This window comes from Theobroma cacao, chromosome 5 (genome assembly GCF_053813885.1).
Source record: "Theobroma cacao isolate CCN51 chromosome 5, ASM5381388v1, whole genome shotgun sequence".
Lineage (NCBI taxonomy): Eukaryota > Viridiplantae > Streptophyta > Magnoliopsida > Malvales > Malvaceae > Theobroma > Theobroma cacao.
In genome coordinates, this window is record NC_142643.1 from 9,258,834 (window position 1) to 9,268,710 (window position 9,877).

The 9,877-nt window shown below is 34.3% G+C and overlaps 1 long non-coding RNA gene across 1 annotated transcript; it reads right to left on the minus strand.

Moving 5' to 3' along the window:
* Nucleotides 1-508: 508 nt before the first annotated feature.
* LOC148762416 (uncharacterized) lies at nt 509-2,398 on the minus strand. The gene is made up of 3 exons (XR_016026556.1): nt 2,269-2,398; nt 1,536-1,619; nt 509-700 (listed from the first exon to the last, which is right to left on the minus strand). It is a non-coding gene; the product is annotated as an uncharacterized LOC148762416 (long non-coding RNA).
* Nucleotides 2,399-9,877: the final 7,479 nt, after the last annotated feature.

Sequence of the window (9,877 nt, forward strand, 5' to 3'; positions counted from 1 at the left end):
TGTACAATACATAATTCACCACATCAATGCTTGACCATTATAAAATCAATTCAGGCTCGGTATATAGGCATGATATGTCACGACCCGGTACTCCCCTCGAGCCCGTGACAACCGCCGCGGTGTCTCGGTAGACACTTATTGCTCGGAATGTCAACCCGAAACCCCGCAAGGCTTTACTATCAGTTTCTCTGTTCCCTTGTGAGCAACCATTGTCAAATATCGTGTTCTAAAATATTTTAAGCTGTTTCCAACTTTAAACAAATAAAATATTAATTTTTTCGTCTCACAAGGGTATTTTGGTCATTTTTCTCAAAAATTTTAAAACTGGCTAAAACGTAATATACAAGTACAAAACACACAATTCATATTCAAAATGAGTTTAAAAGTCTAAAATCTTCATTTAAAACGAAATTATGGTTATTTGAATATAATAAGAAAATAAAAGAAATATTAAGTAAAATATTCTATTTTCTTATAAAACAATATTTATAGAGTTATACGTGAATAATTGTTATAACGTAAAAGTTAAATAAATTTATACATACTTAAATACAGTAAGCCAAAATATTTAATTTAATTTACAATAACAAGAGTGCCCCCGAATAAACAAAAGTAAAGAGGACTGTGAACCTACGGTTTGGAAAATACAGATCCCACTGTAGTCCTCGATGAGATCAGCTATCTACAGTCTATACTGAACCTGAAATGGGTGGAAAGGAGGGTGGTGAGATTATAAAATCCCAATGAGTAAACAAACATCATCATAAACATCTATAGTTGAGTACATGGAGACAATAAAGTAAATCATCATAAACTAGGTTATAGCATTATAACACATTTTGTTCAAAACACGTAAAGAGGCTTATGAATCTCATAAAAATCTAGGCTTGTGCCATAAATTCATTCTCGGGGACACCTTGGCCGAGGCATCCTACCGAGACCGCCAAGGCTATTAAAATTCACATTTCACATAAATCATGTTTTTGTTTTGAAAACATAGCCGTTCCTTGGCGTTGGCTGAGTTCCCCCTCACGTGGTGGTTTAGCGTGAAGTGAACCCTAAACTTTACACCAGGAGATACCCTACGCGCCTCTCCGTTCGAGGTAAGAATATAATGGGGTTTACCGTGCCCCTCTAAAAGGCTGGTCCACAGAAACCCCCTACTGCAGTGATTAATTAATATATAATCCAGCATATAATAAAACTCAATAACATGATATGGCAATTTTGTAATTCGTAGTTTTTCAAGGTAACCAAACAATTCGCATTTCAATACAATTGCCAACTAGCCAATCATGCTCGATTTATCATAAGCCAGTTAATTTAAACAATCAAATTGCCACAATTAACAGTCTCCGTGTACTCTATTTTTCAAAATCACTATTAATTTCAAAACAATTTATAATTTAATTTCATTGAAACTCATTTATTCATAAAACATGAAAATTTATCTTTTTAAATTCCTTTTTCCATAGAATTCATGAAAGCATTTAAAAACCACCCTAGATAATTAAAATGACAGTAAGTTTACTCACAATGTCTAGAATGCAGACTTTCGAAGCACTCTGTCTACTGGTCCTCGGATGCAATTTGCTTGCCTTTATCGGAGGACTCACCACCTTGACACAATACAAAATCGAGAGTTTCACCAAGTTGGTACTAAATCAAAATTAAACTAATTTAGATTACCAATGCATGATATGGAATGCAAAAATGCACTGGTAACTATTTAAACTCGGTATTGGCCTAATTCATCTTATCACCCGATTAAATTGCTAACGGGTCCGTTTAAACTCCAATTTAATTCTTTTCAGTTTCTATACCTCAATTGCACCCAAATTAACTTAATGTCCCTCAGTGTGGTGCAAATTATCAGTCCCAACAACAAATTACGAAAATACCCCTAGTGGGTAAAAATTCGTATTTTTGCTCCGAAAATTCCCATTATTTTTCTAGGCTCATAATTCATCATTCCTTAACCAATTCTCCTAGAATAAAATCAAACTCATCCTCACTCACTACATGGTAAATTCAGCCATTAATAGTTGGGGGAGAAAATAAATTCTTTTCTTGTTGTTTTGTTTCTAAATATGCTAAACTAACTAAAAACACTAACATAAATTAAAATCAAATAAATCCAACAACTTTCTCTCTCCTAACCCATTTTTTCAGAATTGAATTCATCATGAAAACATGTAATTTAATCATGGAAAATAAAGAGAAATGCTTGGGAATAAGAAAACTCAAGCTTAATAGAAAAAATCTCACCTTTTTCACTTAATTTCCTTGAAAATTCACACTTTTTCTTTGATTTTCTCTCTCTAGGGTTTTGTTTTCTCCTTTCTCTCTCTTGTTTCTTGCTTGGCCGAATGTTGAAGAAGAAGAATGGTGGGCTGATTTTTTTTATGCCTTTTTATTGTTTAATGAAATAATATTATTTTATTCATATTTTAAATATTTTATTAATTCATTTTTTTTTTCTAGCCATCCACTTGTCCTATTTTTTTCACCATGCATTCCCTTTGACTTATCCAAGTCTTAAGTGAAATTTCCAGATTTTTCCAAAGTTTTGGTGGAGCAAATTTTTCAAAATTACACTTTTGCCCCCGAACTTTTCAAAAATTACATTTTTACCCCAAAAATTGAAAATTTTCCATAATGCATAATTTTCACTCCTCATACACATTTCACACTCCAAATAATTAAATTTGATCAAAATCCTTTCAAAAAATTAAATTTTCGATTTCGAATGGTAAAATTACCATTTTACCCTTTTACTCCAAATTATACCGAAATTAAAATTTTTCACTTCTAAACCTCAAATCTTACTCCAATAAGTCAATTGGGGCCAAAAATCTTTTCTAAAAATTTCCATTTTGTCCCAAGGTGGCAAATGACAATTTTGCCCCTAGTTAGTGAAAATTTCGATTTGACTCCAAATTGATCTTCAAACTCCAAATTACCATTTTAAGTCATTCATGAACTGTGAAACTCTTAATCTCACCTTAAAATTCCTATTTGATCTAGTTCGAGGATTAAATAAACTTTGTTGTACCTCTAGGTACAATACCGACTTTTGTAAATTTTTTGGGACTATCCTAGCATGCAATCATGCTATCATCACATGTAAGTCATGAATAATATTTTATAAGGTCGGGCTTTACATGATATGATATACAACTTATCCGACTACCGCTTAAATGCGGTGCTGACCTAATTCGGCCTATTATCTCCAAATCAATTCTTCTCACTTTCTACACTCCAATTATACTTAAATTACCTTAGTGACTATGAATGAGATTCAATTTATCAGTCTCGATAGCAAATTACGAAAATACCCCTAGTGGGTAAAAATTCGTATTTTTGCTCCGAAAATTCCCATTATTTTTTTAGGCTCATAATTCATCATTATTCATCATAATTCCTCAAATAAACATCAAGATCAGCAGTCAATATTCCCCTAGAAAATTCAGCCAATAATGGTAATGGAGGAAAATAAATTCTTTACTTGTTGTTTTGTTCCTAAATATGCTAAACTAACTAAAAACACTAACATAACTTAAAATCAAATTAATCTAACAACTTTCTCTCTCCTAACCCATTTTGATCAGCCATTAATTCATCATGAAAACATGTAATTTAAGCATGGAAAATAAGGAGAAATGCTTAAGGAAAATAGATTTCAAGCTTAAGTTGAAAAATCCTACCTTTTTCACTTGTTTTCCTTGATTTTCCACACTTTTTCTCTTGAAATTCCTCACCTAGAGTTTGTTCTTCCTCTCTTTCTCTCTCTTCCTTGCTTGGCTGAATATTTGGAGAGTAATGGGCTGATTTATGCTATTTTTTTAAGTTAAATAATAAAATATCCTAAGCTTGACACATGGCATTTTCTTATTAGTCCATTTTTAAAACTTTTAAAATTTTAATCCTTTTTATCTCCACCACACAATTAGTCAATGGTCAAAATGATGATAAGGGATGACCATGTGCTGGAAAAATGTCTTGGTGATGAAAAATTACTGTTTTGCCCCTAAGGTGGTAAAATTACCATTTTACCCCTATACTCCAAATTATACCGAAATTAAAATTTTTCACTTCTAAACCTCAAATCATACTCCAATAAGTCAAATGGGGCCAAAAATCTTTTCTAAAAATTCCCATTTTGTCTCCAAGTGGCAAATGACCATTTTACCCCTAGATAGCGAAAATTTCGGTTTGACTCCAAATTGATCCTCGAACTCCGAATCATCATATTAAACCATTCTGGGACTTTAAAATTCTTAATTTCATCTTAAATTCTCTATTTGATCTAGTTCGAGGCTTAAATCAACTTTGTTGTACCTCTAGGTACAATACTGACTTTTGTAAATTTTTTGAGACTCTCTTAGCATGCAAACATGCTATCCATCACATGTATGTCATGACAAATATTTTTATAGAGTCGGGCTTGTCATCTTCTCCCCCACTTGGATCAACCATATGAACCTTCTTCATGACTGATTTCGACATCCGACTAAATATTAACATTTTAATATTATTTCATTAATAAAATATTATTTTATTCTAAAAATTTTATCTTGTCTCCTTGGTACCCAAAATACCTTATTATGCCTCAATTGACTTCCGAATCGCCTTTTATCTCACAAATTCTCCTCCAATAAAATTATTATTATTTTATTATTATTTGTTCACTTGCGAAATATTTTATCCAAAACTACTCATTTCGTCTTTTATCACTTTTAAACATTTTAATTGACCTCAATTTGCATTCGATCAACTTTATTTATCACCATATCAAAGTATAGGGTATTTCACAATAAAATTTTAATGGCATGACGGGGCTAATATTTTACTACCCAGCCTGTAAGGGTAAAATAAAACAATTTATACAATTCATAAAACACAGCCCAGCCAGTCATGCCAACACAATAACAATATAACATAGGCCATCAATTTCCAATCATAAATTTACAACATACTGGTGGTCTCCAATTACTCTATTTTCAAAATTGTTATTTTGTTTCAAGATAATTTATAAAATCTTTTCATTTAAACACATTTTTATTTATAAAACCTAAAATTTGCCATTTAACTCATTTTCATAAAATTTCACCAAAACCGAGTTAAAACATACTTTAGATAATTAAAATGATGATAACGTTACTCACAATGTCTAGAATGGGGATTTTCGAAGTCCTCCGATTACTAGTCTTCGAGTACAATTCCCTTGCCTTTATCGGTGGACTCACCACCTTAACATAGTATAAAATCGAGAAACTTACTTCATTGGTACTAAATTGAATTTAAACTAATTTAGACTACTAATGCATGATATGGAATGCAAAATGCACTGGTAACCATCTAATCCCCGGTATTGGCCTAATTCGACTTATCACTCGATTAATTGGCCAACGCATCCAATTTAGCTCCAAATTGCTCCATTTCTTTTCCAATATCTTAATTCACCAAACTCAAGTTAAATAATCTAAAATTTGGCAAAACTATCTTCACTTTTCTTCTTAGAATTTTCGGTCAATAATGGTGCATTAACACCATGATTTTTCCTACTACTTTTTCACACCATAATTCATCATTTTCTAATCAATTCTCTTAAAATAAAAATAAAATTCATCCTCACTCAACACAAGGTAGGTTCGGCCATTGATGGGTTGTGGGGAAAATAAATTATTTTCTTGTTGTTTTGTTTATAGACATGGTAAACTAACTGAAAACACTAACATAACTTAGAATCAAACCGATCCAACCTCATTCTCTCTCCATACCCATTCTGACTAGCCATAAATTCATCATGAAAACATGTAATTTAACCATGAAAAATGAGGAGAAATGCGTGGGAAAGGTAGATCACAAGTCAAAATCAAGAAATTTTACCTTTTGTCACTTGTTTCCTTGAATTTCCCACACTTTTCTCTTGAAATTCTTCACCTAGGGTTTTTGTTTTTCTTTTCTCCCTTTGTTCTTCTTGTTCTTGGTTTGGCCGGCCATATGAAGGAAAATTAGGCTGATTTTATGCTTATTTTAAAGCTAAATAAATAATGGATATAAACTTGACACATGTCACCACATTATTGGTCCATTTGTAATTTTTTAACTATTTAGATTTCTCTCTCCACCACTTGAATTCCTTCAATTATCCATGGTAATATTGGATAAAATCCATGTGCTGGACAAGTGTTGGGTGTGTAAAATTACAATTTTTCCCCCAGGGTGGCAAAATTACCATTTTACCCTTATGCTCCAAAAAATACCAGGATTATGATTTTTCACTTCTCAACCTCAAATCATACTCCAACAAGTCAAATATGATCAAAATATTTCAAAACAATTCCCATTTTGTCCTCGAGTGGCAAAATTATCATTTTACCCTTAGATAGTGAAATTTTCGGTTTGACTCCAAATTGATCTTCGAACTCCAAATCACCATTTTAAATCATCCTGGACTGTAAAATTTTCAATTTCACCATAAAATCTCTATTTGATCTAGTTTGAGGCTTAAATCAACTTTGTTGTACCTCTAGGTACAATACCTACTTTTGTAAATTTTTCGGGACTCTCTTAACATGCAATCATGCTATCATCACATGTATGTCATGACAAGTATTTTATAAGATCAGGCTTTACAGTACTACCGCCTTTAAAATAAAATTTTGACCTCAAAATTTCACTTACTGGATTCCAAAAAAAGATGTGGATATTGGTTTTTCTTCCATTCGAGCATTTTTCCACAATACTTTCACCATTGGAATACTCTTGCTCCTTAGCACTCGATCCTTTCGATCTAGAATATGTACAGGCTGTACCTCAAACTTCAAATCTTCATGCAACTCAATTGGTGGTTTTCTCTAGAATATGAGAAGGATCGGGAACATACTTTTTCAACATCGAGACGTGGAAGACATTATGAATCTGATCTAACTCCAGGGGTAATTCAAGTCTATAAGCCATTGGCCTAATCTTTTCAATGATACGAAAGGGTCCAATGTATCTCGGATTGAGCTTTCCCCGCTTCGTGAATCGAATCATACCTTTTATTACCCAATAAAATACCACAAATTATCACAATAGTGTAATCAAATAAAATTTAATACTTCAAAATTTTCAAATTATTACCTTCCCAAGGAGAAACCTTAAGAAAAACTTTATCGTCCATTTCAAACTCCAAATCTTTCCTTCATTTATAAGAATAACTCTTCTGCCTATCTTGAGCTATCTTTAATCACTCTCGAATAACCTTGATCTTGTCATTTGTCAGATCAATCAATTCCACATTAACTAATTTCCTCTCACCCACTTCATCCCAACAGAGCGGAGTTCGACACTTCCTTCCATACAAAGCCTAGTATGGTGCCATCCCAGTACTAGACTAAAAACTGTTATTATACGCGAACTCCACCAATGGCAAGTGTCTGTCCCAACTCCCAATAAAGTCAATGACACAAGCCCGTAACCTATCTTCTAGAGTCTGAATAGTCCTTTCAGATTGACCATTAGTTTGCGGATGAAAGGCAATACTAAATCTCAATTTAGTTCCGAGAGCTTCTCGAAATTTTGGTCAAAATCGTGAAGTAAATCAGGGGTCTCAATCTGAAACAATAGAAACTAGAACTCCATGTAATCTCACAACCTCATCTATATAAAGTTTCGCCAATTTCTCAATAGAATACGTGCTATGGATAGCCAAGAAATGGGCGGACTTAGTTAATCTATCCACAATTACCCAAATAGCATCCTTCCCACTCTGTGTCTGTGGCAAACCCAATACAAAGTCCATAGTCACGTGTTCCCACTTCCATTCTGGAATAGGTAAAGGCTGAAGAGTACTTGATGGTTTTTAATGCTCCGCCTTGATTTGTTGGCATGTGAGACATTTCGCTACAAACTCTGCTATGTCTCATTTCATACCCGACCACCAATAACTTTCTTCAATAGTCCGACACATCTTGGTGCTTCCGGGATGAAAAGCATAGGCGAAAGAATGAGCTTCTTCTAAAATCGCTTATCTCAACTGATCATCCTTCGAGACACAAATTTGGTCTCTAAACATTAAAGTACCATCATCACTGAGTCTAAATTCACTAGTTTCTCCATCGTGCAACTTTTGAACTTCCTGCTTCAACTCATCATCGGATTTCTGCAATTCTCCGATTTGATCCAACAATGAAGGTCTCACAATGAAACTAGCAAGTAGGGTTCCATCCTCACCATTATTCAACTGGATCCCTATAGATTTCATCTCAAGTAACATCGGAAAATAAGAACTCCAAAGTGTTGCTAACGACGATGAAGATTTATGACTTAAGGCATCCGCTACAACATTTGCCTTTCCTGGATGGTAATCAATTACTAAGTCATAATCCTTGATCAACTCTAGCCACCATCTTTGTCTCAAATTAAGTTATTTCTGGGTGAGCAAATATTTCAAACTTTTGTGATCAGTAAAAATTCGACAACGCAAACCATATAAATAATGTCTCCAAATTTTCAATGCGAAGACTACTGCTGCCAACTCCAAGTCATGAGTAGGGTAATTCGTCTCATGCTTCTTCAACTATCAGGAAGCATAAGCTATTACTTTTTCATCCTGCATTAATATGCACCCTAATCCCAACTTAGAGGCATCACTATATACAACAAATCCTCTTCCACTAACAGGAAGTGTTAAAATGGGAGTGGAGGTCAATCGGTTCTTCAGCTCCTAAAATCGACTTTCACAGACATCATCCCACTCAAACTTAACTCTTTTACGAGTCAAATGAGTTAGAGGAGCAGCTATCAATGAGAATCCTTGAACAAACCTCCTATAATAACCAACTAAGCCAAGAAAACTACAAATCTCTGTTACCGTTCTTGGTTGCTCCCATTGTAAGATTGCCTCAATCTTCTTGGGATCGACATAAATTCCAGCTTCGGACACCACATGTCCCAAGAAAACCACTTCCTTTAACCAGAACTCACATTTAGAGAACTTGGCATAGAGTTGTCTCTTGCGTAAAGTTTGTAACACAATGCGCAAATGTGCAACATGTTCATCATCATTCTTCGAATAAAGCAGGATGTCATCTATGAATACTATCACGAAATTATCTAAGTATGGATGGAACACCCTGTTCATAAGATCCATAAAAGCTGCAGGGGCATTAGTCAGACCAAACGGCATCACCAGAAACTCATAATGCCCATAACACGTCCTAAAAGCAGTCTTGGGTACATCATGCTCTTTAATCTTCAATTGATAATACCCAGACCTCAAATCAATCTTAGAAAACAACATAACATCTCGTAACTGATCAAAAAGATCATCAATCCGGGGTAAAGGATATTTATTTTTGATGGTCACTCGATTCAGCTAACGGTAATCGATACACAATCGAAAAGTGCCATCATTCTTCTTTACAAATAGGACTGGTGCTCCCCAAGGAGAAGTGCTAGGGTGAATGAAACCCTTATCCACCAAATCTTGCAACTGGACTTTCAGTTCCTTCAACTCTGCCAGAGCCATTCTATATGGAGGGATAGAAATAGGTGTGATACTCGGAAGTAAATCAATAGGGAACTCAAGCTCTCGATCAAAAGGTAGTCCCGGTAACTCATCAGGAAATACATTAGGAAACTCACTTACTATTGAGACATCCTCTAACTTTGGTTTCCCTTTTGAAGTATTGATCACATGAGCCAAATTAGCCGGATACCCTTTCTGTACTAGTTTCAAAGCCTTAATGACCGAGATTACACAGGACGGTAATACTCGACGTTTCTCGGTAAATACAATCTCTGTTCCCTCCGAATTCCAAAGAATAACTTCTTTCCTGAAACAATCCACATTTACCCGATGTGCAGTTAACCAGTCCATACCCAA